Here is a 15512-nt window from a genome sequence, read left to right as displayed (position 1 = left end):
TCTCAGGACTACCTTTGCTGCATCCCAAAGCGTTTGGATTGTTGTATTTTCATTTTCATTTGTTTCCATATGTTTTTTAATTTCTTCTCTAATTGCTTGGTTGACCCATTCATTCTTTAGTAGGGTGTTCTTTAACCTCCATGCTTTTGGAGGTTTTCCAGACTTTTTCCTGTGGTTGATTTCAAGCTTCATAGCATTGTGGTCTGAAAGTATGCATGGTATAATTTCAATTCTTGTAAACTTATGAAGGGCTGTTTTGTGACCCAGTATGTGATCTATCTTGGAGAATATTCCATGTGCACTCGAGAAGAAAGTATATTCTGTTGCTTTGGGATGCAGAGTTCTAAATATATCTGTCAAGTCCATCTGATCCAATGTATCATTCAGGGCCCTTGTTTCTTTATTGACCGTGTGTCTAGATGATCTATCCATTTAAGTGGGGTGTTAAAGTCCTCTGCAATTACCACATTCTTATCAGTAAGGTTGCTTATGTTTGTGAGTAATTTTTTTTATATATTTGGGGGCTCCTGTATTCGGTGCATAGACATTTATAATTGTTAGCTCTTCCTGATGGATAGACCATGTGATTATTTTATAATGCCCTTCTTCATCTCTTGTTACAGCCTTTAATTTAAAGTCTAGTTTGTCTGATATAAGTATGGCTACTCCAGCTTTCTTTTGACTTCCAGTGGCATGACAGATAGTTCTCCATCCCCTCACTCTCAATCTAAAGGTGTCCTGAGATGTAAAATGAGTCTCTTGTAGACAGCAAATAGATGGGTCTTGTTTATTTATCCATTCTGATACCCTATGTCTTTTGGTTGGCGCATTTAATCCATTTACATTCAGTGTTATTATAGAAAGATATGGGAATAGAGTCATTGTGATGTCTGTATGATTTATGCTTGTAGTGATGTCTCTGGTACTTTGTCTCACAGGGTCCCCCTTAGGATCTCTTGTAGGGCTGGTTTCGTGGTGACAAATTCCTTCAGTTTTTGTTTGTTTGGAAAGACCTTTATCTCTCCTTCTATTCTAAATGACAGACTTGCTGGATAAAGGATTCTCGGCTGCATATTTTTTCTGTTCAATACATTGAAGATCTCATGCCAATCCTTTCTAGCCTGCCAAGTTTCAAAAGAGAGGAGTCTTATAGGTCTCCCTTTATAAGTTAGGGCACGTTTATCCCTTGCTGCTTTCAGAATTTTCTCTTTATCCTTGGATTTTGCCAGTTTCAGTATGATATGTCGTGTAGAAGATCGATTCAAGTTACGTCTGAAAGGGAGTTCTCTGTGCCTCTTGGATTTCAATGCCTTTTTCCTTCCCCAGTTCAAGGAAGTTCTCAGCTATTATTTCTTCAAGTACACCTTCAGCACCTTTCCCTCTCTCTTCCTCCTCTGGGATACCAATTATGCGTATATTATTTCTTTTTAGTGTGTCAGTTAGTTCTCTAATTTTCCCCTCATACTCCTGGATTTTTTATCTCTCTTTTTCTCAGCTTCCTCTTTTTTTCCATAACTTTATCTTCTAGTTCACCTATTCTCTCCTCTGCCTCTTTATTCCGCGCTGTCGTCGTTTCCATTTTGTTTTGCATTTCGTTTAAAGCGCTTTTCAGCTCCTTGTGACTGTTCCTTAGTCCCTTGATCTCTGTAGCAAGAGATTCTCTGCTGTCCTCTATACTGTTTTCCAGCCCAGCGATTAATTTTATGACTATTATTCTAAATTCACTTTCTGTTATATTATTTAAATCCTTTTTGATCAGTTCATTAGCTGTTGTTATTTCCTGGAGATTCTTCTGAGGGGAATTCTTCCGTTTGGTCATTTTGGATAGTCCCTGGAGTGGTGACGACCTGCAGGGCACTTCCCCTGTGCTGTGGTGTATAACTGGAGTTGGTGGGCGGGGCTGCAGTCTGACCTGATGTCTGCCCCCAGCCCACCGCTGGGGCCACAGTCAGACTGGTGTGTGCCTTCTCTTCCCCTCTCCTAGGGGCGGGATTCACTGTGGGGTGGCGTGGCCCGTCTGGGCCACTTGCACACTGCCAGGCTTGTGGTGCTGGGGATCTGGCGTATTAGCTGGGGTGGGTAGGCAAGGTGCCCAGGGGCAGGAGGGGCAAGCTTAGCTCACTTCTCCTTAGGTGATCCACTTCAGGAGGGGCCCTGTGGCAGCAGGAGGGAGTCAGACCCGCTGCCGGAGGGGTGGCTCAGGAGAAGCACAGCATTGGGTGTTTGCTTGGAGCAAGCAAGTTCCCTGGCAGGAACTGGTTCCCTTTGGGATTTTGGCTGGGGGATGGGCAGGGGAGATGGCGCTGGCGAGCGCCTTTGTTCCCCGCCAAGCTGAGCTCTGTCATCTGGGGCTCAACAACTCTCCCTCCCGTTGTCCTCCAGCCCTCCCTTTCTCTGAGCAGAGCTGTTAGCTTATAACCTCCAGATGTCAAGTCCCGCTTGCTGTGCGAACACACTCCGTCTGGCCCTCGGCTTTTGCCAGCTAGACTCGGGGCCTCTGCTTGGCCGGCGGGCCGCCCCTCCACCCCGGCTCCCTCCCGCCAGTCCATGGAGCGTACACGCCTCGCCACCCTTCCCTCTTCCGTGGGCCTCTCGTCTGCGCTTGGCTCAGGAGCCTCTGTTCTGCTAGTCTTCTGGTGGTTTTCTGGGTTAGTTAGGCAGGTGTAGGTGGAATCTACGTGATCAGCAGGATGCGTGGTGAGCCCAGCATCCTCCTAAGCTGCCATCTTCCTGCCCATTCTGTTTCGCATTTTATTATTTTAAATGATTTAACTTTTTTATTTTTTATATTCATCCCAATGGTTGTAGGAAAAGAAGAGGTTGTTGCATTAATATCTGTTTTAGGAATGCAGAAACTGAAGCTCATAGAAGTTTACCTAACCTGCATAGAGGTTACAATTCGTATAAAATAGTCTGAGTGTTTTGGTCCATTGTTTTCTCTGTTCACAAAGTTGAATGGACTACCTTGGTATGGAATGATCTCCCCTTGCTATGAGTGTTTAAGGTATTAACATTAGTGTTTTAATAGATATTTTCATATTAGTTCCTTCTAACTATAAATATATATCACTGTAGGGGCACCTGGGTGGCTCACTTGTTTGGCTGAGCATCCGATCTTGATTTCAGGTCACGTCATTATCTCACAGTTTGTGGGTTTGGGCTCTGAGTTGGACTCTGTGCTGACAGTGCCTAGCCTGCTTGGGATTCTCTCTTTCTCCCTCTCTTTCTCTCTCTCTCCCTCTCTCCCACTCGTATACCCTGTAAATAAATACACTTTTAGAAAATATATCATTGTACATAACAAATACAAAATCTTATGTTTTAGTAGATACCCACTGTTATGGTCCCTCCCCCAATCGTATGCCCTGTAAATAAATAACATTTTTAGAAAATATATCATTGTACATAACAAACACAAAATCTTAAGTTTTAGTAGATACCCACTGTTATGGACTGAATATATGTCTCCCCAACATATTCATATGTTGAAACCCTAATCCCTTGTGTGAGGGTTTGTGGAGATGGAGCCTTCCAAATGTAATTAGGCTTAGATGAGGTCACGAAGGTGGAGCCTCCATGATACATGAATTTCTTTACAAAAAGAGGAAGAGCAAACAGCTCTCTCTCCTCCCCATGTGAGGACTGCGAGAAGGTGGACATCTGCAAGTCAGGAATAGGTCTCTCACCAAGAACCAAATATTCTGGCACTTTGATCTTGGACCAATTAATCTCCACAAATGTGAGAGATAAGTGTCTATTGTTGAAACCATCCTATGTCTGGTGTTTTATTACAGTATTTATTACAGTAGCCCTAGCGGACTAACACATTTACCAAAAAAAAAAAAAAAAAATTGCATATCTTGCAAAATGTAGCCGAATTAACAAGTGGCTTAATTTGAACATAACTCAGAACACTTAGTGGAGATTTCTAACAAAATTTATTAAAATGCCATTTTACTTGGGTTGATTAAGGCAAAATTTGGGGAGGGGTGCAGCTTTAAAATAAAATTGTATCTAAGGGCACAATTTTACGAACATTTACATTGGTCAAATAAAAAATAGAATTATATTTACACATTAGTTACCCTTTATTAGATCACTTTTAAAAGAAAACCACAGGCCCAAACTGGCATCACTTAGGCCCAGTTCCTAAAACCAAGGTTTAATACCTAGTCTAATTTCAACTTCAACCTTCCCCAGAAAAGTTGTCTTAACCTGGTCAGTAAGGAACTTTCTGATGACGTCAAGGACTCTGTCACATGGGTCCTCTCCATCCCTCCAAAGGAAGATGAGATCATCTGAATGATAAGAACCCCCCTGCTCTGCTCTTTCTCCTAAGCACTAGCCACCTTGTCTGGAACAATCCTTTTCTTTTGCTAATAACTTTCTTGCACTGCCCTCCTTCCTGTAAAACACTTTTTCACTTTGTACAACTCCTCAGAGCTCCCATCTGTCACTAAATATTATTCTAATCTGTACAGTTTTTTACTAATTGCCTTAATAGAAATATTTAATATTGTTTTGTAATTCTAACTTTTATCTGGGTTCAAAAATATTTTCTAGAATTTTGGAGGAAGAATTTATATACATTGAAATTATTTATTTAAAAATGCATATATGTCCATATATCTAAATATGTAGTTTATACTTTTTTAAACAAATGTTTATATGCACACATATACACACATATATGTGTATGTGTGTATATATGTGTGTACATATGTATATATGTGTATATATGTATATGTGTTGTGTGTGTATATATGTATATATGTGTATGTGTATGTGTATGTGTGTATGTGTTGTGTGTGTATGTATACAATATGCTGAGCCCACTGCAGATCTTGAACTCTAGACCCTGAGATCAAGCTCTGAACTGAGATCAAGAGTGGATGCTTAATCGACTGAGTCACTCAGACACCCCAAGATGTATATTTTCTAAACAAATGATCATCATTTTATGGTTAATTAATACAATTGGAATAATTTAGTTTTATAGTAAATCCCCAGTAGTTCCTACATTATGTATATACTTTATTTCTAAGATAAAATAGAGGAAGAATTACTTAAAAATTACTAATAAGCCTGTAACAACATGTTTCGTAAGAAAATATTTTAAGAAGCCTATTTTCCTTTAAGCATTAACATTTACGGGCACCTCGGTGGCTCTGTCGGTTAAGCGTCCAACTTCAGTCCATGTCATGATCTTGCGGTTGATGAGTTTGAGCCCCACATCATTAGTAGCCCCTCTACTAGTGCAGAGCCTGCTTGGAGTTCTTTCCCTCCCCCTCCCCCTTTCCCTCTGTCTCCTTCTCTATCTCTGCCCCTTCCCCACTTGCGTGCTATCTCTCTTTCTCAAAAATAAATAAATCAGCTTTAAAGAAAAAAAATTAACATTGACAGTAAGTAGAAGACTAAGTGTGAAAGTGATAATGGGCTAACTGTAAAGTGTTAAAATCGTGACTTAATTAGCTACTGTTTTTTTAAATGTGTAAAAATTCTCATTAGATGATATTTTAACAAAAATCAATTTATGTGGGGATTTTTACCTGAAAAAAATGAAGTCCACCATATATTAAGACATACAAATCCTATATTGATTCAAATACAAATTTATGGAAATATTCAGGAAATATCCTTACTTCAGGGGCGCCTGGGTGGCGCAGTCGGTTAAGCGTCCGACTTCAGCCAGGTCACGATCTCGCGGTCCATGAGTTCGAGCCCCGCGTCAGGCTCTGGGCTGACGGCTCAGAGCCTGGAGCCTGTTTCCGATTCTGTGTCTCCCTCTCTCTCTGCCCCTCCCCCATTCATGCTCTGTCTCTCTCTGTCCCAAAAATAAATAAAAAACGTTGAAAAAAAATTAAAAAAAAAAAAAAAGAAATATCCTTACTTCATCTGGTAGAACTACTAACTCATTCTCAAAGCATTTAAAAAATTATGTCGCTGAGCTTTTGGCTTTCATTTATATATTATATTTCTCTTGTAGACTTCTAGGCATTGTTATAGACTGTCATTTCTTTAGGAACAGGTTTAACAGTGAAAGCAGTGACCACCAACACTGCTTTCCATATCTTGGGATTTATGTGATCCATTTATTTCAAGATTACCTCTCTTTGCTATGTTGAAAGATTCCTCTTATTTTACTACCTAGTAATGACAGGATTACAGCCAAACCATGACAGGAAGGATAAATTATATGGAGCATAATAAAATTGACTCTAGGAGTGTCCACTAAAAATCAACAAACAAAGCAAAAATGGTAAACACACACACAAAAAAACTGCAAGACAATAAAACAACTCTCTTTATAAAAATATTAATTTTTACTTCTTTTGCTTAGTAGTTACCATTGTTTATAATCCCTTAAATAATAATATATCAATTATTCCATTAATATTGAAAGTGAAGTCAAAATGAACTCTAGAAATAGAGTAAATTAAACATAGTGCCTCTATTAGATATTTAGATCTAAGAAAAAAAGACCAATTAAGCCGTTGAATTAGATTAGGATATTCTAAAATCTAAGAGTTAATGTAAACTTTGTGCTATGTCACTTTCTTAGAAACTTGTCAGAATTAATAGAAGAGGGGGAGCTTGGTGAAGGATTGAAAGTGGAATAAAAGAAATGTGTAAGAATAAAGACCAAACTGAAAACTTGACCACAAGCAACTTTTAATCCAATAAAAATTATAATAATGACTATTGGTAACCTAATATTAAGTAATTCTTATTTAAAATATCTTCCCAAGTTATACTTTATCACATCACCCAGTTTATTTAAATGAAATGATTAACTGTAATCAGAATTTTTAAAGCTGTTGTCTTTTCACTACTTATCTTTACATAAGAAATAAATTCTATCATACAGATTTCTTTTTCTTTTGCAGACTTTTGAATCCCTAGAACTTATTTCAGGACCAGGCAAATAACAAATGGTCAGAATTTTTAACTTAAATAATTAATGATTAAGTTGATTATGTGGTATTCCCTGAGCATACTTTAGTCGAAAAGTATAGAAAAGTAGTTTGACCCTGTGTTTAGCAGTGATTTTACCAGAACTTCAATTTTCTACACCCAGTAAAATCTGGACTAGGAACTTAAATGTGGCATATGACTTTGTAGATCTTGATTTATGTATTCTATGTGCATATCCTTCATTCCTTCTCATGGTTAAGCAGCTAATAATGACAGTGCTTCTTGCATTGAGGTGGTTTATGGCTGTGTTTTCTGGCTTTTTATTTCTAAAAACAAAATGTAAATGAGGAGAGGCAAGTTTTTAAGAAAAAAGAGGTGGTGGGGGAGAGAATATTAAAGATACAATAGTATGGTAGATGCTATGATTTTCATAAATCCCCTATAGGAATGAGGGATTTGTTTCTCAGACTCTACTTTAAGCACCCTTCAGGAATTGCTTCAGGTGAAGAGAGCCACCTGGCCTAAGGCTACTGTACTAGTCTTCACCTTGAAAACTCCTCATAGTATTTTGTGGGGTTCCCTTTGAGATTGTTTGATGTGTCTATTTGCCCATTCTTTCTTCCATTCCCTTCCAGAGTAATTAATCCAAGAATACTCTATAATCAACCTCCTATATGTAATGTGCATTTTAAATTATGTTTCCTGGGGAATACAACCTAGAAATGGTTAAGGATTGTTACCAAAATAGAAGACACTTACACGGGATTTTGGAGCGGTATTATCCACCTCCCAACTGGAAGTCAAGATCCCATCACTGTGGTGCAAAGAACAGAGAGCTCTTGGCCCAAAGTAGCAGTACAAGTTTCACCCGTGACAAATTTAGGTGGTACAATTCGTGGGAATGCAAAAGTTGTGAAATGTATAACGTCCTGGGAATTATAAGAGAAATAATAACATTAAATACAGTAAAACTGCTAAACCTGATTACTTTGGGAAAAGAAAGCAAAATATTGAGAGTGGTTATTTGAAAATGAATGCCGTGTGAAAGCCAGAAGGTCTCCTTGGTTGTATACAAAGAGGCCCTCATCTCCTACAGTGGGAGGATAGAGAAAACTGCGAACCAGATCCTAATATTAATTGTAAGAATCTCTGAGATAGAGCAGTTAATATGTTTTAACAACCAAATAGGAACTCTGGGAATGGATGCAGAAAAACTGGTAAGAATGGCTACTAGAAGCATGGAAAAGTTATAACCCATACTAACCATGGTAGGCAGAAAAAATAGTTGCCACAGATGTCCCAATTTCCAGAACCTATAATACATATGTTATATGGAAACACTAAATTAAGGTTATAGATGGAATTAAGGTTGCCAATCAGCTGACTTTAAAATTAGAGAGATTATTTATATGAGGACTTTAAGAGACAAAACAGATGAACATAAGGGAAGGGAAATAAAAATATAAAAACAGGGAGGGGGACAAAACAGAAGAGACTCATAAATATGGAGCACAAACAGAGGGTTACAGGAGGGGTTGTAGGAGGGAGGATGGGCTAAATGGGGCATTAAAGAATCTACTCCTGAAATCATTGTTGCACTATATGCTAACTAATTTCCATGTAAATTAAAAAAATAATAATAAAATTAAAATTAGATTATTCTAGATTTTCCTGGTAATCACTAGACATGTTAAAAGCGGAGGAGGATGTTGGAAGAGAGTACCAGAGAGATGGCAGCTTGAGATATATTCCATAAAGCAAACAAACAACATTTTAAAACAAATAAACAAACATGAAAACATGCTCCATAGAGGGCTTATAAGATACATCATTCCCAAAATCTAAAAGGAATCTGTTGATGCGGAGGTACAAATCTCACTAAGAAGTTTACTGATCTTCTTTTTAGGGCTTGCTTATTGTTTACGAAAAAAATAAATAAATAAAAATTAAAAAATAAAAAAAAGCCAGGAAAGAACTGGGCTGCCTGAGAGCAAAGTTTAGGTGTCATCACTTGACAAAGACAACCAACCAACCAACCAAACAAACAAAAAACAAATAAACAGGAAAAGTTTATATGGTAGCATTTCACCATCAGAAGTCAGGCCAACTTAAGTATTGTAATAAGCAGGCAGGTCACAGTTCACGGGGAAGCCATGGAAGCTCCTTTAGCAGAGAGTAATGAAGTGTGTTAATAGAACAGCATCTTCCTAAGGGCAGGATAGATGAGCAGCCAACAAGGTTACTAATCAAACTCTACATTCCAAAGAAATCAAGAAGTAAAGAAACTGGGGAGAAGGGAGATAGGCGGAGAGGGTGGAAGGGAGGGATGGAGGAAGGGAGTAAGGGAGGAAGGGAAGAAGGAAGGAAGGAAGGAAGGAAGGAAGGAAGGAAGGAAGGAAGGAAGGAAGGAAGGAAGGAAGGAAGGAGGGAAGGAAGGAAGAAAAGAAGGAAGGAAGGGAGGGAGGAAAAGAGAGAAGAAAGGAAGGAAAGAAGGAAGAAGGGAAAGGAGGAAGGAAAACAAGGCAAGAATGGATGATCAGGGCAGACAGCTCTAAAGACAACCACAATTCCTTGCATGATTTTTAATTACAGAACCAATTTTTGGACCAAAACCACAATGACTAAAGGCATAGTCAGAACTCCAGAGGAATAACCTACAATTCCACAACAATTGTGTACAAAGATTACTCCTTCAGTCCTTTCCCAAAGGAAACTATGATCATTTTACTGAGAGAATTGCATACTGAGACAAAAATACATAACAGAATATTTTGAAAACTACTGAATACAGGGCCTAAGTTAGCACTGATACCCAGAGATTCAATGTATTATTATGACCTCCCAGTTAGAGCTGTGGCATAATTGTGCTAGGCAATAAATAGAGTCTGCTCTGTGTCCAGTTTATAATAGGTCCAGAGGATCTAAGGACTCACCCAGTGGCCGTTTTCCTGGCTGCTTAAAGTTTTAATCGAATTGACATACCTGATACTTGGCAAAATTCCAACATTTGCTTTTGAGCCCATATAGGGTGAAAATTATCATTGTATGGAATGGTAAATGGAGGTTTCTAAAACCGTCCTCCTCACAGGTAATATAGTAAACGTAAAACATACCACATCCTTAAAGAGGTAGCAAAAATAAGTGTTATTCCTAAAGACCTAAGGAATGAAAGTAGGGTGTCCTGAACTGATGAATGACAGTGGAGTCCTGAAATTTAAAACAAATCATAGCCCCAAATGTAGCTGTTGTGCCAGATGATGGATCATTGCTGCAGCAGATTAACACAAACGCACATGCTGTGTAATAGGATATTGAGTTATTGATATGGTGAACATGTTTTCATCTGTATCCCAAAATAGGATTATAAACAGTTTGCAGTCACTTGGAAAGGCCAGTGGTATACATTTACAGCCTTGCCTCAGGGCTGTGGTAACTCTTCTGCCCTCTGTCATAATATAAAGAGATCTGGACCAGCTGTACATTCTGCAGAATATCACACTGGGCCTCTTTATCAGTGGCACAAAGCTAATAATGCCAGAGGAGAGCTAGTGTATTAGAGACCTTTGTTGACACATGTCCTCCAAAGGGTGGTAAATAAATCACAATCTCATCTAAAGTAAAGGATATACTATCGTATCTTGTTCCTTCAGCCATGACAAAGGTTGCACAATGCCTAGTAAGCCTTTTGGGGTTCTAGAGACAGAATACTCTGCACCAGGAATTCTGCTCTGATCCATAGATTGGAGAGCTGACAGCTCTGAGTGGAGTCTAGAACAAGGACAGGATCTACAGTGTATCCAGGCTATGGTACAAAAGGTTTTGTTACTTTGAACAATATCATCCAGTATGATCTTAGATATTAGAATATCACTGAAGAAATTATAGTTAAGCCCACCAGAGTTCTGGAGTAAAGCCATGTTATATGTATCAAAGTATTATACAACTTTAAAACAAAACAAAACAGAACAGAACAAAGCAAAAAAAACCTCCTGGCATTCTACTGGACCGTGGTAGAGACAGAGAACCTACCCATGGTACAGCAAGTGTGGCCAGAACTGCCCAATATGACCTGATTAATGTCACATATGCCAAATCATAGGTCATGTAGACCCAGAAACAATTGAATAATCAATTATAAGATGAAGTGGTATATCCTGGATATCACCTAACAGTACCAGAGGACATAAGAAAACTGCATGTGTTGGTGACTTTGAACTTTCATGTCAGCCACCACTGTTGTACCAGCACCTCATAGGTTAATGTCCAAGAGTGCTCATATTCATGCCTCATGGAGGTGTCCTGATGATCTGATAGTGAAGGAAGAAATCAGAGCTTGAATCATGAATGGATTGGTCTGGGATGCAGGACAGTCTCAAAAAACTGTGAGAAAAAGACATCTTCCCAATGTAGGGAGCCTTGAGTATTGACTTGTCATCCACTTTGAATGGAAAGAAAACCTGTTGTAGAATACATGGTGAATCATAGGCAATGGAGAATGTCTTGGATGGCTGGCCAAGGCCTGAGGGAGAGTTTGCTAGATGGAGGACAAGAAGATCTCAAGTAGAAACATAGATTAGACAAATATTTATTGTTTTGACTAGCTCAGGATTAAAGAGGGATTGATAACAGAAGAGACTATAATTAAATTTTTATGAGTTAAAATTGAGTTAAATTATCAAAAGGAGGAAGTATTGTAATTTGGGAGAAGAGTAGTTGTTTAAGGAAACGGAGACAGAAGATGGTAAGTAAACTTTGCAACTTTTTTTTAGCTGCTGTATCATTTGTATCTAGCTTATGCTTAGCATGTAATGAACACTTAGTATATGTTTGTTGAAATATTTGTTGAGTAGTATGAATGTACAAAATATACCACCAAGGAGAAGTGTCTAGATTTAAAGTATGTAAAAATATGCAAAGGTAATGTATGGTACATGTCCAATTGGTGATTACAATGATGGCTACCTAGGAGTTTGTAATTGAGTAAACTAAGTGGTGTTAAAGTTATTGATATACTCAGGATTCAATTTCCTTTATGAAATGTGGTCAGTGATGGTATTCACCTCCTAGATTTTTTGATATAATTAAATGTGTGATTGCATCTGAATTCATCTAAGCTTGCTGGCAGTCATTTAGCTAATGCTTGAGGAAATTTAGCCATTTAATGCACTTATTAATGAAATTGTTACAAGTAATTGTAACTTCACATAAGAAAAGATCAGTGTCAGTATTTATTTTCTGTATTTGCCAATACATAGCAGTATGTTTTCTCTCAGCAGGAACAGATATATCAAATGACTGTCTCTATTTAAGGATTAAGTGAAAATTGGGAGGGCGAGGAGCTAATTCTACAAAGTCATTTGATTGCACTTTTTTCACTTTTAAATATGCTTATTGCTTATTGCCTCTGGCATACTTGAGCATTTAAATCTGCTCATTATATTTATACACTGACTCAAGAGCTAAAAGACAGATGACAAAGATTTAAACAAAATGAGTGAGAAACCAAACACTTCTTGCTTGTGCTGATGTATGCTTTTTCTTATGTAAATGCCTAAATGCTTTGGCTGGGGTGAGGCTGGGAGGATCTTCATTAATACTTACATCTGTTGTTGCAGATGTAGATAAAATATATTATTTTATTATTTTAGAAAAGTAGTGATAAGTGACATACTTGAAAGACCTTCAGTTTGACTTTTCTACATTTCCTACATTTTTATCTTCACTATAAATACACACACACACACACACACACCCATATATACATATACATACACACATATACATGAAACATTTTTAGACAGATTTGCACAGTTAAAATGAAAAAAAGAAAACAATGAAAAAACAGTTTAAACAAAAAGTTCATATCAATCTGAAGAACTCAAAGTTTTTTAAGAAAATTCTTTTCTTACTTAAGACATAGTCTTTATTTTCACTTCTCCAACCTCTCCTTCACTGAAAAATCCCACAAAATTAAAAAAACAATAGGAATGTCCAAATGTCAAACTTATGATGAGTCTTATGATTTTACAACCATCTGTTAAAAAAGCCCCCAAAAACAAGAGGACTATGATTGACTATAACTGTATGTTTTGAAACTATATCTGAACATGGGCTTCCTGAATTAAGATTATTCCTGAGGTTCAAAATAGTATCTAAGTCACTCTAAGAATTCTTGCTAAATTATTACAGTCTAGTAAATACTAAAAAAATACTGTGAATGTTGATAGTAATCAAATTCTAAGATATGTACTAATACAGCAATTCCTAAGTAATAAATCAAATCTTTATAGAAACTATTTTTGTTGGACTTTTCAAATCCAGCCTAGGAGGATCAGAGAAGGAGAACTATTTTTACCCAATGAGGACTTACCCCAGTAAGTCCTCTTAAAGGAGCCAACACGTCTCAGTTTGTTTTTACTGCAGGTGACCCTTAACAACAATCTTCATATGACAGCATGTCTAACATGTCAGCTCCTTCCAATATAATGTTATTGCTCCAAGGCTAGCCACACTCAGAGGCCAGGATTTTGATGATGGTTCCTTAGCATGTCTTTACCTACAATGAAAATGCGTTTAGATCAGTATAAATTATTTGTCTTAGAAAAATAATTTAGAATGTTTGAGAATTAGGTAGGGTTCAAAATGAGATTTGAAAAGATAGTGACCATTGTGTAGGTGTCTAATATATTAAATATCTTTGTTCTGAAAAATAAAACACAAAGGGAAACTTCTGTTTTTGTCTGATCTTGAACAACCCAGGGGGTGAAGTCAAACATCTGGAAATTCTCAAGTAAGTAGTCTGAGATGGGGGGGTCAGGGTGGATCTGTGCACAGGGATATAGCAGGACTCCTTGGAGAGGAATCCTTGTCCACGTGACACTGTCTCTTCTCCCTGAGGAGGCCCAGAATTAGGAAGGCTCTTGGAAGTCAAGTCTGAGAAGTAGAGAAGCAAACACTGATGCTGGAGGAAATGGTGAAGACATCTAAGAAGGAGACATCAAGAAAAGCTCTCCAAGAAGCAGAATTTTGCCAATGGAATCAACATTTTCCTCCTGAAACCATCTTATGTTAGCTGTCTAGGTAGGTGACTCTTGCTTTAAAAACAGGCATCTGTGGAGGAAGGCAACATAAACTATATTTAATAATACAGATAGTATATAGCTCAAATTGAATTATCTTAAGATTGTTTATATACAAGTTATATATTTACTTTACCCTTACTGTGTACTGGGTAGCTTGGTGACTGGTGAAGACCTGGTGGCAAGCAAGACAAACGGCCCTTCAGTCAGCTTCTATTCTAGTGAGGGACAAAATAAATATGTAAGGAGGACATTTCTGGAATGCTCTAAGTTCTGTGAATACAGTAAAGAGAGTTAAGAGTGGTCTTTGAAAATAAACCAGCCAAGGGGCAACACTGAAGGGAGAGTGTTCAAGGAGAGAACTAGTGCCAAAGTCTCAGATATGGAAGTGCTTAGCTATGGAGATTCCTGGAGAAGTCAGTGTTGCTGGACTGTAGCATTACTAGCTATTACTGTCAGTTACACCTGGAGGGATTACTAGTGACCAGCCAGAGGAAGGAGGATCTTACAGGCCCCAGTAATAAGTTTAGATTTAATTTGAAGAATAATGGAGAAAGCTTGGAATGTTTTCTTTCCTTCCTTCCTTCCTTCCTTCCTTCCTTCCTTCCTTCCTTCCTTCCTCCCTCCCTCCCTCCCTCCCTCCCTTCCTTCTTCCTTCTTCCTTCTTCCTTCCTTCTTTTTTTTGGGGAACTTGACCTAATTTATATTTTTTAAATAATCTTTAACTTCTGTGTGAAGAATGGAATTTAGAGAATGGTGAATTGAAGTTGAACCAATGAGACCAATTAGGAGGCTGTTGCGGAAATCCGTATGACATCTAGCTAAGGGAAGGGTCATGGAGGTAGAGAGAAGTGAAGGGAATTTGAGATAGGTTTTGGAGGAAGAACTGGTATGCCTGTTGATGAATTACATGTATGTTCCAGAAAAGGGAGAATCAAGGATGGTTCCAGGATTTTTTACTTAAAACAGGAATTTTTTTAAAGGAAAAGTTTGCTTTGGAAATTAAGATTTCTGCTTTGAAAATTTGTAGCTTAAAATTATTATTAGACAACCAAGCAGAATTGTTAAGTAGTTGCATATGCCAATGTGAAGAATCATTTACTTATTGTTTGTGTTTTAGTTCTATTTTTTTTCTTCCTTAGTTTCTAAGTAGAGTTCATTTTAAAAACTATATTCTATCATTCCTTAAGGGGAAATAAAGGCAATCAGGAGCGAGGTTTTTCCATATTTAGACCTGCAGAGCCAAGAATGTTAGAGCACCTCTAGAGAGCAGTGATTACAGTTTCAGCAACATTATCTTGAAACATATTAGAAAAAACATGATTTATTTTACAATGAGTTTCCTAACGTGGTGTAGTTATAGTATCATGGTTACAGATTATACCCCGTGATGAGACTCCTGAGTTTATTTTTTATCTCCTTTCTAAACAATTATCAAACTGTCATTGCTATTAATATAAATTCATAATTACTCCACCTTCAACAAGCAGAAATGATTACCGTCTCCCTTGTGCCCTC

The sequence above is a fragment of the Neofelis nebulosa genome, chromosome 5, assembly GCF_028018385.1.
Source record: "Neofelis nebulosa isolate mNeoNeb1 chromosome 5, mNeoNeb1.pri, whole genome shotgun sequence".
NCBI lineage: Eukaryota > Metazoa > Chordata > Mammalia > Carnivora > Felidae > Neofelis > Neofelis nebulosa.
Note: the sequence above shows the minus strand (reverse complement) of the source record.